Source organism: Amblyomma mixtum, chromosome 7, assembly GCF_055824585.1.
Source record: "Amblyomma mixtum isolate Tamu chromosome 7, ASM5582458v1, whole genome shotgun sequence".
Lineage (NCBI taxonomy): Eukaryota > Metazoa > Arthropoda > Arachnida > Ixodida > Ixodidae > Amblyomma > Amblyomma mixtum.
Window position 1 is genome coordinate 87,240,629 of NC_143018.1, and position 17,265 is coordinate 87,257,893.

Here is a 17,265-nt window from a genome sequence, read left to right on the forward strand (position 1 = left end):
CTCAACGTTTTTAGATAATATTATCAACATAAAGTACGAGGAGGCAAGCGGTACGTCATGTTTCTCTAAACCGCGGAAAGAAGGGCTTCCAGTTTTTTTCCGATATTTACAGCCAGAAGCTCAACCTCGAGCATCCTGCCCTCAGAACGCACGCGGACTTCGCAATTCGTAGATGAGCGCGGCTAGAAGCAGCCGACCCCGGCGCAGACGATGCGAGGCGCGAGCTAACAGTAATCATTCGCGCAGCAAACTGTGACCAAGCGGAGCCAATGGGCGCCGCGACGGTGAAGAGAAATCGTGGCCTCTGAGCTCAAGCGCTGTGTTAAAGTACCGATGCTTGAGCTGGTCACGGAAGCCATGGAAAAACAAACGCGGTACTCCCACCACCCGAGAGATAGCGCTCGTATCTCTGAGATGAAATCGGCGACAGAAAGGGGCCGCATACCCGGATAACCCGGTGCAAGTTTTCCAACTGTCTTTATCTAGAAACGTTGCTTTTAATCCGATGGAATGGATGAATGAATGGATGAACAAGTGGATAGATGATAATGACCTTACTCTTTGTATTGAGCCACTGATCTCCACTAGGTGGCTGGATGCCGCATTCCCGCTTTCCGAGACGAGCGCGAGTGAAGCCACCGGAAGTTGGACCGCTTGTCCCGGAAGTCGGGTGTATGCTGTGTATTTCAATGCAAAAAGTCGTGTCTTCCGCCCTTTCGTTCTCAGTTTTTTGCGTTGTTTTCGTGTGATGTCTGCTGTTATATGAAAGGAACAAGCAAGCTGAACGCGAGAAATGTGAGCATTGTGTGCAGAACCCTGTAATTTCTGCGAAAGCGAAGAAAACAGGCATGCAGGTCTCACCCTGCCTCGGCAAAGGGGTACGTGCATTAAACACTATGTTCTTGCCTGGTTCTTGTATTCCGAGCGTAAAGGAGAAGTAGTGGAATGACGATGAGGCTAGGTCACCTTAAAACCGAATTTTCGTGCAGCAAAGAAAAGGCACAGCGCGAGAGGAACGACTGACAAGAAAGGCGAATGGTGCAGTGCGCGTGAGAAGCGCTGTTAGAAGTCAACTGCACCAAGCACCACGAATTAAAGATCATTCAGGCTTAACTTGCTACAACACGAAACAGTACATGACACGCTCCGTCGAAAAAGCAGTACCATACCTTTTGGAGGCGCTAATGTGAACCAACCGAACACTGTCGACACCTCACAAGATAGTAGCCTAGCCCTCGCCCCGGTTCGGTCGAAATATAATTCGGTAAAATGGTCGCTGCAAAGTAAGCTGCCTGGTGAATGTTTCAACCTATTCTTTCTTATATTTATCCCCCATTGATAGCATAACTTGGGCTTGAGCGTGGGAACAAGCATCGCAGTAAAGAGCAGAGTTGGCGAAGCTAGGCAAACGAGACGACACCGAGCCGAGTAGACGAGGCTCCATACTTGCTGTGTGTAGCGACGTCCTGTCGTCTGCTAGTGTCGCCCCATTGAAATGCAATGGGACCTTATTTTTGAAACGTCCTTCCCGAAGACTTCGCTGGTCTCCTCGCTCAGTTGGCGGCGCAAAAGGTAGGCATTGTCATGGAAAAAGACGAGAACGGCGAAAAGACGAAATGCTAAGTGGGAAAACATAACTGGAACTGAAAAACCGTGCTGAGGTCAGATTTCATGCACTGCCAAAGGCTGACTTCCGGGACAAGGCCGTTTACTTCCGGTGGCTTCACTTTCGGGCGCCCGATGCGGCATCCAGCTCCCCTAGTGGAGATCAGTGTATTGAGCCACTCCCCATCTCTGTAAAAATTTTCCTCTCAATTTCGCTTTTATCTTGTAAAGTGTCTAAATCGACTATTTTCCCTTCACTTCCTACACAAATCTTCTAACCTCCTCTTTGTTAAAGACACGCTTTTCTCATCCATTCATCCGTCCTCCCTAGCAGATCCCGCGACGTGTTCCCTCAGGAACGGCGGGATGAAATGCTGTGCAGCTCAAAACCAAATCCTCTATGGTTTTCGTTTCAGTTGTATAGGGCGCGCATAATATAATAATTTCTTGAAATTTTGACCTGTGTGTTTTCGTTCTCGAAAATTCCTGTCCTTGCTTCGAAAACTAATAAACTACGAGCGAATTATCAGATAAATGCACTTTCTTTAGGTCCTGCTTTTGTGCCCTACGTATGAGTGTTCATTTTCTTTGCCTTCTTTCTTTCCACATCTTTTCTTTGTCTCCTTTACCTCCGTTTCGACACTATGTATTGCTGAACCCCATCCCTCACCCACTCAGTTCTTAGCTTTCAGGTTCTGTTCGTCCATTTTGTATTGATATACTCGTACACCTCTATTGCCCACCTTATTTCCTCTATTTCGGTTAGTCTGCCTCTCTAACTTCGAATGAGGCACAGCTTGCAGGAGGCGGCGACCCTGGACCGTTCTGCTCGCCGTTATGTTAAAATACTGGAAGATATCTATAACGACTACACAGCTACCATAGTCCTCCATAAAGTCAGCATTAAAATTGCAATAAGGAAGCGTGTCAGGCAGGGAGACACGATCTCGTCAATGCTATCCACCGCCTGTTTACAGGAGGTATTCCGAGGCCTGAATTGGGAACAGTTGGGGATAAGAGTTAATGGAGAATACCTAAGTAATCTACGATTCACTGATGACATTGCTTTGCTTAGTCACTCAGGCGATGAGCTCCAAAGCATGATCGATGAGTTAGACAGGCAGAGCAGAACGGTGGGTCTTAAAATTAAAATGCAGAAAGCCAAAGTAATGTTCAACACTCTCGCAAGGGAACAGCAGCTCACAATTGGTAGCGAAGTGCTGGAAGTGGTAAGGGAATACGTGTACTTAGGCCAGGTAGTGGCCGCTTATCCGGATCTTGAGAGGGAAATAACTAGAAGAATAAGAATGGGGTGGAGCGCATATGGCAGGTTCTCTCAGATCATGAATGGCAGATTACCAATATCCCTCAAGAGAAAAGTACACAACAGCTGGATATTACCGATACTCACCTACGGGGAAGAAACGTGGAGGCTAATGAAAAGAGTTCAGCTTATAAGGACAACGTAGCAAGCTGTGGAAAGAAAAATGTTAGGTGTAACCTTAAAGGGGCTGCGAAACACTGCTTGGGGGGATACCGGCTATACTTCAGGTGGGTTCTTTATGTCACACAGATACTGACTTAAAAAGAATTACAGGAATCGATGCACAGGAACGGGAGTTATTCAGTGGAGAAATTTCAAAATACAAGCAAACAAAACGCTGCCCTCGACTCGATTTTGGCGGGGCTTCCCACTCCTATTTCGCTCTCCCAATGACGGCACCTGGCGCAACCAATCAAAACAGCCATCCAGAGCACGTCGCGGAAGTTTGTACTCCATGGTTGCCTGCTCCCTGTAACTCGTTTTTCCTGAGACTGGCAGCGTCGTTTCCATGCCAGAGCGCCCCTGGTGGTGTATTTTTATTTTACTTGCTTTGCAGGGCTTTTATCTAAGACAAACAAGTTGTTTTTGTTGATCTAATATAAAACGCAGACAGGTGCAAACTGTGTCTTTTTATTCACACAATTTGCAGTATATTTACTGTTTGTCCGATCATCAAGCTCGCGCCAGGTGATGTCATATCCGCTGCTAAAAACCCGCCACTGTGTGGCGACACCATCAGAGCCATGAAGTTGTTTTTGGGAGGACATTAAAATATTAAAAAACGGAATATACGCGGTATTACCGACGCTAATAGCACCATTATAACTCACTGTATGCAATCAACAGGCAAAACAGTTAACTAAGATTGTGTTTCTGGGCCCCTTTAAGACACCGGAAGCAGGCAGTGCGGGTGAGGGAACAAACATGGGTTAATCACTAGTCGAAATCAAGAGGAAGAAATGGGCTTGGGCAGTGCAGGTAATGCGAAGACAAGATAACGTGTGGTCCTTAAGGGTAACGGAGTGGATTCTAAGAGAAGGCAAGCGCAGCAGGGGGCGGCAGAAAGTTAGATGGGTGGATGAGATTAAGAAGTTTGTGGGGATACGGCGGCCGCAACTGGCGAAGGACAGGGTTGATTGCAGAGACATGGGAGAGGCCTTTGCCCTGCAGCGGGCGTAGCCAGGCTGATGATGATGATGATAACGACGATGGTGAAACTGAAGCGGCCTCTGAAGCTGGTAGATCTCGAAGAGTACGCCTGAGTTCTAAAATCTCCACTGCACCGAAAGACGGCCAATGGTGAACGCATAAGTGTGGTGTTTTTCGCACTGCTGCGTGTGTAACGAGTAATCGATATAAAGAAGCAGTGCTGTGTTTCAAGAGAATATACTGAGGGGAGAAAAAGGCATCTCTTCAAGGCCCAGTCGTATCTTTGCTTCCGCCCAGCGCATATATTACTGCGGCCTCTCCCGTATTCCAGCCTCTCTTTTACCCGTGGTGCAGTAAAGGATGGCGATCACGCAAGCTTGAGGTTTCCTTCACGCGTCTACGTTGTCGCGTGCCTCACTTAAACTTCTACCTTTATAGATCTGGTCTGGCGGTCTCCCCATTGTGCCCGTTCTGCGGAGAACCCGAAACTATAGACCACTTCTTGTTGACCTGCCGCCGTTTCTCCTCTTTACAGAGGCTCCTACTAGAGCACCTGTTACTACAGCTCGGTCTAAGTCTATCAACTGGTGTTGTTCTGTCTCTTGGTGCCTCCTCCCTTGATCACAGTAACTGGAATGCGCTCTCCGCTATTCAAACTTTCCTTACAGACACTAAGCGGCTGCCGTCCTAAGCTCTTTCTCATGGTCATTATTTATCTGCAACGAAAGCTTCCTAAACATGGCACGTTTATCCCCATTCCCTCTTTCAGTCACCGATCTCACAGTATTTGTTTAGTTTTTTTTTCAATTAACAAATCTGAATTACTTTTATTTATTTCCTTATTAATATCCTTATTACCGTTAGAATTTTTTTTATTTATTTTTTAACATTTTGAGCACATTCGCCGCTTGTCTCATGGCCAATACCCCGCAGTGGGTACGCGCCATTATTTTGAGGACAACAACAAGAACACCAGCGTGTTCAATGCCTTTGCATTGGTCTGGACTTTCAAGCCAGGCATGTCTTCGAAAATCGCATCGGCGAGCTTTTAATTCGCTTAATTATGTGAACCAGTTTTTGTGCATCGAAATCTCTTGGCAGCTCTCTTCACCACGAGGCATATCCAATGGAGATACCTAGTCTCAATGGTAAGTGCAGCGTGGCAATTGTTAGGTATAACCGATGCGCAGTACCTTCGCGATAAGTATATGGATGAAATTTAACTGAATTTAATAAAACAGTGCAACTTACGTTGAATGAAATCATTTGAACTTGTCGAATCTAAGTGACTCAGTCAACACAGTTTGAGGAAATCCGATAGAATACAAATGAAAATTCCTTTAACAGTACATCTTGCTGGGCTAGTTGGTGGAGCACTGTCGAACAAAAGGTAAAAACAGCGCAAAATTTAACACTAACCACACAGAAATATGTCCTGTCCATCTTTCTGTGTGGTTTTTACTTTTTGTTCGACAAATTAAAGAATTCCCTTTCTTTCAAAGAATTCGTTTTCATTCACCCGTTGAAAAGGGTCGGTCGCATTAGGTCGTTAGAAGCTATAAATGGCGCAGTGGCGCAGACGATGGTAAAGTCACTATCATAGATGTTATCATTCTTATGATAGTCTATGATAACGTTACGAACGACGACCAAAGTCGCATTAAAGCACAAGGAATGACGTTCGTTTTAGAGGGTCCTCTTCTCGTCAAGGGTCCACTAAGCGCGCGTGTATAGGAGAAACCTACGTGGAATAAATATTCGGAACTATTGTGTAGACGTCTTCGGTGGGCCTTTAGCCTATGCCTAAGTGCGCTGATTTCCTCCAAGGAGTCTAGTATCTAGAAAACCTAGTAGAGATAAAATGGCCCTAGTTGGCTACCATACCGCGGAAGCATATTCGCGCAAATTTGCGAACAGATGCAAAAGAGGAAAATAAAAACCTTGACGAGCGATTTACCTCAGTTGATTAATCTGTATTATGAAGCCTCACAAATTGTTTCCAAAAACGAGCCATCAATAATTTGATGCGGACTCACTATAGCGTCATGCAGAAAAAAACGGTAACAACTGCACCTTCCGAATATCACATTAAAATCAGCATTATTTTACAGGCTGTTGGTGCACATAAAATGAATGCAATCAGCATGACTTGTATCACTGGGACTTCGGCAGTTTTTTTCATCATCATCATCATTTTATTTTGTGAACCCAATACATCAAAACTTGATTGGACCCATAGCCAGCTCGGCTAGTGAAAGGTCCAAATACAAGATATTCACAAAATAAATGGCAGACATTCAAACTGCATGTACAAGAAGACGTGAGATACTACAATCACGGCATTGCAAATATGTAAAGCGCATACATATTCAGAAAAACAAACATATTCTTAAATGTACAAAACCAAACACAAACCAACCACAGTTAAATGAATGAATGAATGAATGAATGAATGAATGAATGAATGAATGAATGAATGAATGAATGAATGAATGAATAATTCTCTCAGTGACCTTCAGCGCCAGCCCCGTGCTTCGTATTTTCTCAAAATCAACCGCGTCATTTGTCTCGCAGTTACAAATTAAAATAGAAAAAATATCAACAACTTGATATGCGCCGATTCCCAAGAGCAATAGCTTAATTGAACGCAGTAGTCCCAAATTAAACACATTTCAACTCGTTACTGCAGCTACGCAGCACACTGAAGCTACCACGAGAGGCATTCGTAACCAACTGCGCGCAGACCAGCGTAGTCACTCCGTGACGTCATGTCCGTTTCCTGGTCTCGCAGGAAGTAGGGCGTGCGTTCGGCACCGGCACAACAATGTCCGTAAGTCGCACTCAGTACATCACAACGATATAAAGAACAATACAGTATGCCAGCAACACATCGAGTGGTCCTCATACAGTGTGAGTGGTCAGCACATAAGAACGAAGGTACGAAAATCTAAAAAAATAAAACACGCGGCTGTTGTTGCGGCGAATTTCGGTTTCTGATACAAAGGCGAAATTTGTCATGGTGTCCCAAGGACAATCTATTGGGGGGAGGTGAGCAGAATAACGCGAGGTAGCAAAAATATGCTGTCCATGCAAATCGGGTTGCACAGGCGAAGTTAGGTAGAGTCCAGAAGTTCTTTGACCAGGCCACGCTGTTAGTACCGAGTGTCCTCGGTCTGTGGTCCGTGGGTAGAAGCGCCGGTGCCAAGGACCTTTCTGCAGCTGTCCAAAGGACGTTAAGAAACTTCAGTGCAGTCCTTAACTCCCGACTTCACAGTTCAAGAGCCACCGTGGTGGGTCAGTAGCTAAGGCTTTGCAACGGTTCCGTTTTACTGAAGGGAGATGACAAAGGCGACCATGTTCTCAGACTTCAACCTGAGCTAAGAAACCACATGTAGCCGAAGTTATTCTGGACTGCTCCACTAGCGCCTCACTCATAAACCATAAATAGATTTCTTCGATCAAAGTTCATGAACACTATAAAGGTCAAATCCCGCTTCGCCACACGAATACTCCGTTGTTCGTGGTGCTGCCATGACTCGTTTTCTTTAGCGCTAAAATTTATACACAAGTGCCCACACCAGTGTCAGAGTCCTTCAAAGCTCCTGGAGGACTCTGCTGATATGGCGTAGGAATTTTTCTCAGCAATAAATACATACCGGGTGTTTAAGCGAACACTTTCAAAAATTCTCATAAGTAGAATTTCCTTGATAAAGATATGGATTTTGCAGCATAGTATTACCAATGGTGGCGGACACCATAAAACCGGTGAATCGTATTAGGTAGTAAACTGGTTCACTAATTTTTAATTAATTTTTTAACTATTATAGTTAGGCGCCTAGTTGCAATTAGATATTTTTAGCTGGTCGTTAGTAATAGCCATATCAGTTTTTAGAATTTCGAAAATGCAATTATCCTCGGCACTGTGGCTCGACAAAATTTGGCTTTTTCGACTAGTTACGTGCACTGGAGGAGATGCTTTGCCTGCATGCTTTCGATAGCGCATGTATTTTTCGCCCGATGCAGCCAAACTTTGTTGAGCCACAGCGGTGAGGGTAATTGCGTTTTCGAAATTCTAAAAACTGATATGGCTATTAATAACGACCGGCTACAAATATCTAATTGCAACTAGGCGCCTAACTGTAATAGTTAAAAAGTTAATTATTAAAAATTAGTGAACCAGTTTACTACCTAATATGATTCACAGGTTTTATGGTGTCCGCCAACATTGGTAATACTATGCTGCAAAAGCCATATCTTTACCAAGAAAATTCTACTTATGAGAATTTTTGAAAGTGTTCGCTGAAACACCCGGTATTTTGCTACCAGATAAACGTCAGCACACCAGAAAGACCTATAGGATCAATTTGTACTCACAACAATAATTGAATGGAGTTGTCCTGAGTGTTTTTTTGACTAACATTAAACCTGCACCCCCTCTCAGCTCTGCCCCCGGTGCGGTCCGCAAATCTCTATAGTGACGCTTCAGGTTATAGCTAAAGTAGACGAGACAAGCACACCAGTTATGAACAAAGCTATTGGTTCAAATGAGGGTCGAACACCAAATGAACCCGAAAGCAGACTAAGAGTTAAATCTTGTGAAGGAATACAGCAACTATCATTAAAGCGACACTCCACCTTCTCCCACAATAGATTTTATTGGGGAAAATAACTTCGACGACAATAAAGCCAGACAGTGAGAGGTTATTTGGGTTCTACACGTTTCCTCACCATGTGCTGAGCGCCGTTTGTGTCTGATGGGTTCTATTATTTGCTTCTCTCATCTGCAGTAGCCTGCCAGGTTAATTATCAGGCAGACAGGGGCAGTAGTCATTAAAGAATATCTCCTTTTGCTCCTCCGCCTTTCCTTTTTCCTCAAGCATATTTTGCGTTCACAACGTTTAATGCGCCATTGTTTCGGAAGTCAATGGAAGAACTCCTGCGTTCTCTAATTTTTGACAGAATTTTGCTACACATCTTGTTCCACTTTTTTCAAGTATCAAGGAGAAGGCCAGCTGTATATCATGAAGGAACTTCTAATAAAAAGGCGTGATTCCACAGGCCACACTGATCGGGCGCTGTCAAACCATAGCGAAATTTCGAAAACTGAAGAATTTCAAAAGTACGTGTGCATGAAAGCGCAAATTTGGTTTACTTCATGGCTAACGTCGCAATAAAAAAATTCAGGGGGCACTTTGTTGACCTAAAGTGCAGGGAGGCGAAAGCCTTTAGCGCGGTGTTGCTGCTTGTGTCAGTGATGTCTGGTTAAGATGTTAAGTACAGAACTGTTTGTGAATCGTAAATTCTGGAGACACTGGGGGGCGTTTGGGAGGCATTCGTCGGATTCGACGCCTTTCTGCAAACACTCTCCAGCGTCCTAGACAAGGAGAACTACATATGCGTTGGCAGGAAATAGCGTAACAAATGCGATTTTCAATGCAGTACCTCTCCAATGTCACTAGGAAAAATCTGTATAAAGATTTAATAGGAACAATGCTCCCTGTACCCATTTACCGATTGTCAAATTGCGGAGGCCCAGGAGCAGATGTGCTCAAAAGGGTTAAAAGAATGCGAGCGTATACATCTTAAAAAACTTTCTTCTTTAAACTTCACACCGCTACACTGTCGGTAAAAACATGGATGCATGATAAAGGTCTTTTCGTCCCTTGGTCAACAGATTGTTTTCTATGTAAAAAACCTGAAACAATAGATCACATATCTTTAGATTGTTGGGATGGCTTTTTTCTGGAATGTGCTTCAAAGAACTTTAAAGAAAGATTTACCACTACACCCGCATGGCATCAGGTTCTTACCGGTAGGAAAACAGGACATCCCCTACGACACTGTTATGCTCCTTGGCCTCCATAGTTTATGGAAAACAAGGACACAATTCAACAATGCAGAAGTAGTTGTGAGATCTCCACGCGAGTATTTCATTGAAGGTACAATACGTCTGAGGGAAGTGTATCAGGCACTGCCTGATCAGCCAACATGGATAAATGTACTGGATGACTTGGTTGAACTGAAAAAATTTTAGCTTGCCGTGTCAGTGCAAGTATTGCTGACATGTTTTATTTGTTTGTACCCGTTGTCAAAATGCAATAAAAAAAGGAAATAGAGTATCTATTAGCACGCTCGGCTGCGGAACGGAAGGATGGTGGTTCGAATCCCATCGTGCACAAAGAATTTTTTCTGGTCTGACTTGAAAAAGCGTGACACCTCTGCTGACAACCTTCAGTTCACAACCTTCTGTCGACAACAATGAGGCATTAAAGGCTTTTGCCTTATATGTACAGATGTAAGCAGAAGCCGACAAAGCTCTAAAATTGTCCGTAGGCGAAGCGACAGTAACACAGCAAAATGGTTCGCCTTTCCAGTCCCGAAGAAGTGCCATTTCGCTACTACAGTTTACTCCGTACTCCTACGTAACTTTGTGGGAAAGCTCACCCTGCCATTGGAGGAACTCCTGGAACCACGCTGCTCGAGCGGCCCTCGCTAGCAGCCGTGGTGGCGCCCTCTTCCGGCAGCGGTGACAGCATAGGTGAATAGCCGTGTGGCTGCCAACGATGGTGCGAGACGGGTCCCCGGCTCCTGCTCGATGTCGTGCCCCAGTTGGCGGCGAAATCGCGCTGCACCATTTCCGCGTATTGGCACTCCACGTGGGCATCCGGGTTCGGGCCCCACCGCACTGACGGCATCAGGCAGAACGAGGGTTCCTGCCACATGCGTGGGAACGTGCTCAGAAACCAACAGCACTAGCGGTAGTAACGAGGTTGAGAAGTGCACCTGCATACAGTCGCCAGAGCTCCCCAAGGCATTTTTGAGCGTGGAGCGGATTTAGACAACAACGGCAATGAACGAATATAAAATCAGGATTCACTATACAGTATTTTGCGTTTTTATCGTGAATATTTTCAAAAATTTTCCCGCCTCAACCACTAGCTTGTTTGCGGTGAAACAACACAGAGCTTGCGTATTACGGTAACTTTTGTATCGTAGCAAGTTTTACAACGCTACTTACTTAGTTTAGCCGTGCATGATGCGAAAACGTAATCGTCTGCGTAGAGATCGGTGAACCAAAACCCGCAAACGCAATTTTTTTGCTGAAGGGCGACAGTGGCACCATCTGTTTTCTGCAGTGGAAAGCGTCACGACAAAACGCCGAGGTGAGCGTTGCAAACAATATCCTTTGAATGGTAAAGACTCGTTAAATCAGTTATGATATTTTTTTCTGCTCAGTTAGCCGGAAATGTTGGAAGCGCTACAGTTGAAACGGACGCAAATGCCGGAACGGCATATTCAAAGGGTCCGCACATCTTGCAACGCTCGCCACGACGCCTTGTCGTGACGCTTTCCACTGCAGGAAACAGATGGCGCCACTGTCACCACTCAGCGAAAAAACTGCGTTTGCGGGTTTTGGTTCACCAATCTTTACGCAGACGATTACGTTTTCGCATCATGCACGGCTAAACTAAGTAAGTACAGTTGTAAAACTTGCTACGATACAAAAGTTATCATGATACGCAAGCTGTGTGTGCAGTTTCACCGCAAACGAGCTAGCCGTTGAGGCGGGAAAATTTTTGAAAATATTCACGATAAAAGCGCACAATACTGTATATAGAACTGTTGTGTTGCACCTGCAAAACGTGGAAGTAAACCGCCTAACCTTCTACATGTGCCGAACGTCTGCATTCAGGTCAGCATTCTGTGAGGAGTGTCCGATATGGCGTGTGCGCTCATAACGAAGGCGTTCGGTTTGCAACTGCGACAAACACGCACGGTGACGGAAGATGCTACAGCGACTCGATAATGGCGCTTTCCTTAGGTACGTCGCCTTTAATACAACGGCGACTGGCCTTACTTTCTTCGCCCCACTCTATGTTTTACAGCGACTGCTATTCTATGGAGTCCTCTCCAGCTGATGTCGGTGGTGTACGCAAAAGCGTCAGCATCCGGTCACGTGATGGTCGCGTGTGGCGTGACCAGCGCCGAGAACGTGACCGTGCGCCAGTCAGGATCGTTGTGGAAGCCCGAGTTACTATGAAAACTGTAAGTCTTAGACTTTAACGCAGGACTTGTTCATCATTATCAGCTTAAATGCGTCCACTGCAGGAATGCATCCCCCACTGACTGCATAATAGCCCTGTTCGGTGCCAGCTGCGGCCACCTTATCTCCACAAACCTCTTAATATCATCAGCTCATCGAGGCTTCTGCTACGTTCGCCTTCTCTTGGAATCCACTCCGTTACCCTTAAGGACCAGCGGTTATCTTGCCTTCGCATTACATGCCCTGCCCAAGCCCACTTCTTCCTCTTGATTTCGACTAGGGTGTCACTAACCCGCGTTTGTTCCCTGACTCATTCTGCTCTCTTCTTGCCTGTCAACAGCTGCACCTATTTTCTTTTCCACAGCTCGCTGCGTTGTCCTCAATTTAAATTAAACACTCAAAGCACCACACCTAACGAAATCATCATCTAACGAAATCAAGAAAGTGAAGCTCTTTTCTATACAGCTGTATCGATGCCTCGACCATTTTCAAAATTAAACCATTTTCGTTAGCCTCAGCGTTTCTGCTCCTAGGTGAGTACAAGTAAGATAACAGTGTTATACACTTTCCACCTGAGGGATACTGGTGAACTAATACTTTGGAGTGCTTTCTAAATACACTACACTCCATTCCTATTCTTTTAGTTATTTCACTCTGCTGGTCCGAATCTGCGGTTACAATCTGCTCTAAATATATGTATCCTCTTACCGCTTGAAAAGCTTCAATGCTTATATTGTAAACTGCTGCTACCTTCCAAGGCGATTGAAGGTTATATCAGTTTTCTGCATATTCATTTATAGATTAGTAGTTCGGCTTTTTTTTGTCTAGGTCCTCAGTCATGCTCCGCAGTTCTTCCCCTGGGTTATTGATCAAGGTAACGTCATCCGTGAGTCGGAGATTAATAAGGTATTCTCCATTGACATTCATCTTCAACCCTTTGCAATTTAGTTCTGTGAATATCTTCAGTAAGCACGCGGTGAATAGCAGTGGAGAGACCCTGTTTGCCTGCCTTATTGATTGATATCTTATCTCTTGCCCCTAAAAGGACTATGGTCACTATGCAACCGCTATAGATATTTTCCAGCACCTTTAGCAGTAACTTGGCTGCTGGGGTTTCGATCCACGGAGGCTATATATTCGGCGCATTTTATCACCTGATAAATGGTGTGAATATGTTCTATTGTGAAGTGGCGTTTACTAAATACAGCCCGGTACTTAATTGGGAACAGTTTGGGATAAGAGTTAATGGAGAATACCTTCGTAATCTGCGATTCACTGATGACATCGCCTTGCTAGGTCACTCAGGACATGAACTGCAAAGCATGATCAAAGAGTTAGGTACCCTGAGCAGAAGGTGGGGCTAAAAATTAATATGCAGAAAACCGAAGTACTGTTCAGCAGTCTAGCAAGGGAACAGCAGTTCGGAACTGGTAGCGAGGTGCTGGAAGTAGTAAGAGAATATGTCTACTTAGGGCAGGCAGTGACCGCTGAGCCGGATCATGAGAGAGAAATAACTAGAAGAATGGGATGGAGCGCATATATGGCAGGTTCTCTCATATCATGAATGGCAGTTTACCAATATCCCTCAAGAGAAAAGTATACAACAGCTGTATCTTACCGGTACTCACCAATGGGGCAGTAACGTGGAGTTAAACAAAGAGGGTTCAGCCTAAGGACAACGCAGCGAGCTATGGAAAAAGAAAAATGATAGGTGTAACGTTAAGGGATCGGAAGCGGGCGGAGTGGGTGAGGAAACAAACGTGGGTTAATGACATCCTAGTCGAAATCAAGAAGAAGTGGGCTTGAGCAGGGTATGTAATGCGAAGGCAAGATAACCGCTGGTCCTTAAGAGTAACGAAGTGCATTCCAAGAGAAGGCAAGCGTAGCAGGGGGTGACAGAAAGTTAGGTGGACGGATGGGATTAAGAAGTTTGCGGGGATACGGTGGCCGCAACTGGCAAAGGACAGGGTTAATTTGGAGAGACATGTGAGAGGCCTTTCCCCTGCAGTGGGCGTAGTCAAGCAGATGATGATGATGACTTTAGTTGACTGAAACCTAAGGCAGCTGTAATTCTATTGGCAATTATCTTAGTAAATGACTCGTAAATAGCATGCAGTAAGCTGATCGGTCTGTAATTTTTTAAGTCCTTGGCATCCCCTTTCCTTACGGATCAGGATGGCGTGATTACAAGTTCCAGACACGCTAGAGATAGTGAGGCATTGCGTTATAGGGTAGAAAGCCTTCATATTCTCCCCTAAATCCTTCAACAGACCTGTTGTTACCTGATCTTCCACGTACAGCCGCTTTTTCCGTTTGTATTTCATGTAAGGCTTTCTTTATTTCGTTCTTTACCGCTGGGATATCTAATTCCTTCGCAACACTTCCTCCACGATTAATGTCATTATTTTGACATCTTGATCATTAGCACGTGGGACCAGACATTAGCTAAAGATAGCCAGCAGCGACGCGACAGTTTTGGCTGAGCTTAGCGCCCTACGCAGCGGTTTCTCATTCTGTTGTTTCTCATGCTTTTCACGCGAAGCAATGTTTCGGACCTTTATTTCCCTTTCCTATTCTCTGAACTGGCATCTCTTCATTCATCATTAGTAGCATTCGTGGCTTCTCATCAAGGATTGCTTAGACGGCTCACTCCGCTCATAGCTCTCGACAGGGGTGTGAACTGTGCGCATTCTATCTCATTTTCGACAGTGTTTCACTCTCGATCTTCTACATCCTTCAACTTGTAGAGATGATAAATGCGCTGTAAGTCAGCCAAAGCTGTTGGCGCGCTGTAGTCATGGCGACAACAGCCGTGACAGACATAAATCGCATCGGGGTTCCTCTACACAACAGCAACACATCACTGCATTAACGAGGGCCAAGTATGATAACCTCACTTTCATAAAGTACACGGGAAAATTTTATTTGCGGTAGCAAAGTACACCTGTAAACCGCTTCTAATTTCTAACTTTGAGTATCCAGAGTTCTTCTGACCGCTGCCCCTGAATTCCAGGACGCTGGTTAAATCCATGCCAGAAGATCGTATGCATCATGTACGCTTTTCTTCTTGTGCTCTAATGTTTGTGCCAAAATGAAGACAGTCATCCCAGTCATATCATGTATGACAGACATGATACAGCTCTTACCCATCTACTCTTCACTAAGACGGCGATGGCGTAGGCCGGTATGAAGCCCAAACCTGCCAAAGCCAAGCCAAGAACAAGATCTTTTGCCCAGGAAGGGTAGGCGTATCCGTTGTACGATAGACGTGGTGTGTACAGGATGCCTGAAAGCAGCAGCACCTGCAGAATCATTTTTACATTCAGAGAAGGAGCTGCAGAGCAGTCGAGTGATGAACAGAACTCTACAATACACAGGCGGATGCTGTCAACATTATATCATAGATAACATCGCAGAAGTTTGAGCCCCTGTCTACAAGAAAAAATGAGAGCACTGTGCCGTAATGTAACTGCGTGAAGGGCTAAACGACCTAAAGCCGTCGGCGAAAGCATGGTCGCAATGGGGTAATTTTTTTGTTTCCCAGGCCGAGATATGCGTTTGATAAAGGAAATAAACGTTGTCATCAAGTCAGTTAAAACAGATCAAGGAGACTCGAATGGCGGAAAGTACACGTCTAGAAAGCCAGACGTACCGTTGACGGACAAGTGACGTGGATTTTAAAAGAACGGTTTAATAAATGCGAAAGAAAAGGATTTTATTTTCGCAGCAGTGTCCCATACATCACTTCCGACATGCTCCTCCTAAGCCCTACCTCGTGTCACTCTTTTGTGGGCATAGAACTTGTTTGTCGAATGGATGCCCCTGAAGTTCCGGTCGGAAGTTTTAAGTTTAGAGACTTCTAAATTGAACAAGACAGCCTGAAAATATTTTACGTGGCAATTTCTACGTTCCAGATGTATGCTGCAGATTCACAGTCTTTCTAATGAGCTTATATAGAGCTCGTGGGCACTGTCTTCAGCGAGGCAGCATCCTCAGTACTTGCGTTACTGATTGAACTCTATCAGCATAGCGACATGGATGGCTAGTGACCGCTACTCGCCGTGAAGGAAATCGGCAGCACGCTGCTCCAGGCGGCGCGCAGGCACAGGTTGGGCGTTCCACCCATGATCATCTGGGCGTCCAGAAGCATGCGACGGATGCCTGCACGTGATGGACCTCCAGTGTAGCAGCTGGTATAAACGGCATGGTTAGCAGCTGACCTGTCCCGCCATATGTTTATACTGTTAAGCATTTTGCCCTAACATTACCCTACCTTGAATCCACATTCTGTTCTCTAAGCTGTGGAGACAAAGGAAATCGTGTTGCAGACAGAATGCTACACCTAGATATGCACGGATGCCAGTAAGCATCTCAATTGCCACATGAAAACGAACACCTCCGTCTGTTTCGAAACAGACATGATTTAGTTTTTCTGTCTGAATCTGAAAGCCCCGTCCTCACACCCGGAAGTTTTATGCGCCGACTGCAAGATGCGTCGGTTGAACTGTCTTCGACTGAGTGAAACGGCGTGCTTACGGGGAGGCAATGAAGGCTTTGTTGGGAGCGCGCAAGAAGTACTCGGCTCCGGCGGATATCCTCGACAGAGAGCAGGCCACCACGCTCAGACGACTACAAACAGACACCTACCCAAGCAGAGCCATGTATCACAAAATGTGGCCGAACAGATACGCGAAAGAGTGCGTGTGGTGTGGGGGCTACGCCACAACGTACCACGCCACCTGGGGCTGCGAAAAAAGCCCTTTACTACCAAAGGTAAATAGCCCTAGTCTAGAGCAGTGGGAGGCCCTCCTGGCTGACTCCGACCCGAGCACTCAGCTTATGCTGGTGACGAGGGCCAAGGCAGCGGCGGAGGCCAACGGTATCCTGGACTAGGGAAGACCGACCACTGTAGCTCCACATCTATCTATCCCCATCCCCCTACTCCCTAACTCTTCCTTTTGAAAAAAAAAAATAATAATAATAAATGTTTTTACTACTACTACTACAACGCCAAATACTTTGTACTTCGACAATCTTGCGTACAAGAGAGTGCACAGGCGGCAAATTTTATATACGGCGCCTATACCGGTGCACCCGTTCCCTTACTTCGAAGCTTCCATGGGAAGGCTCTATTTGGATTGCT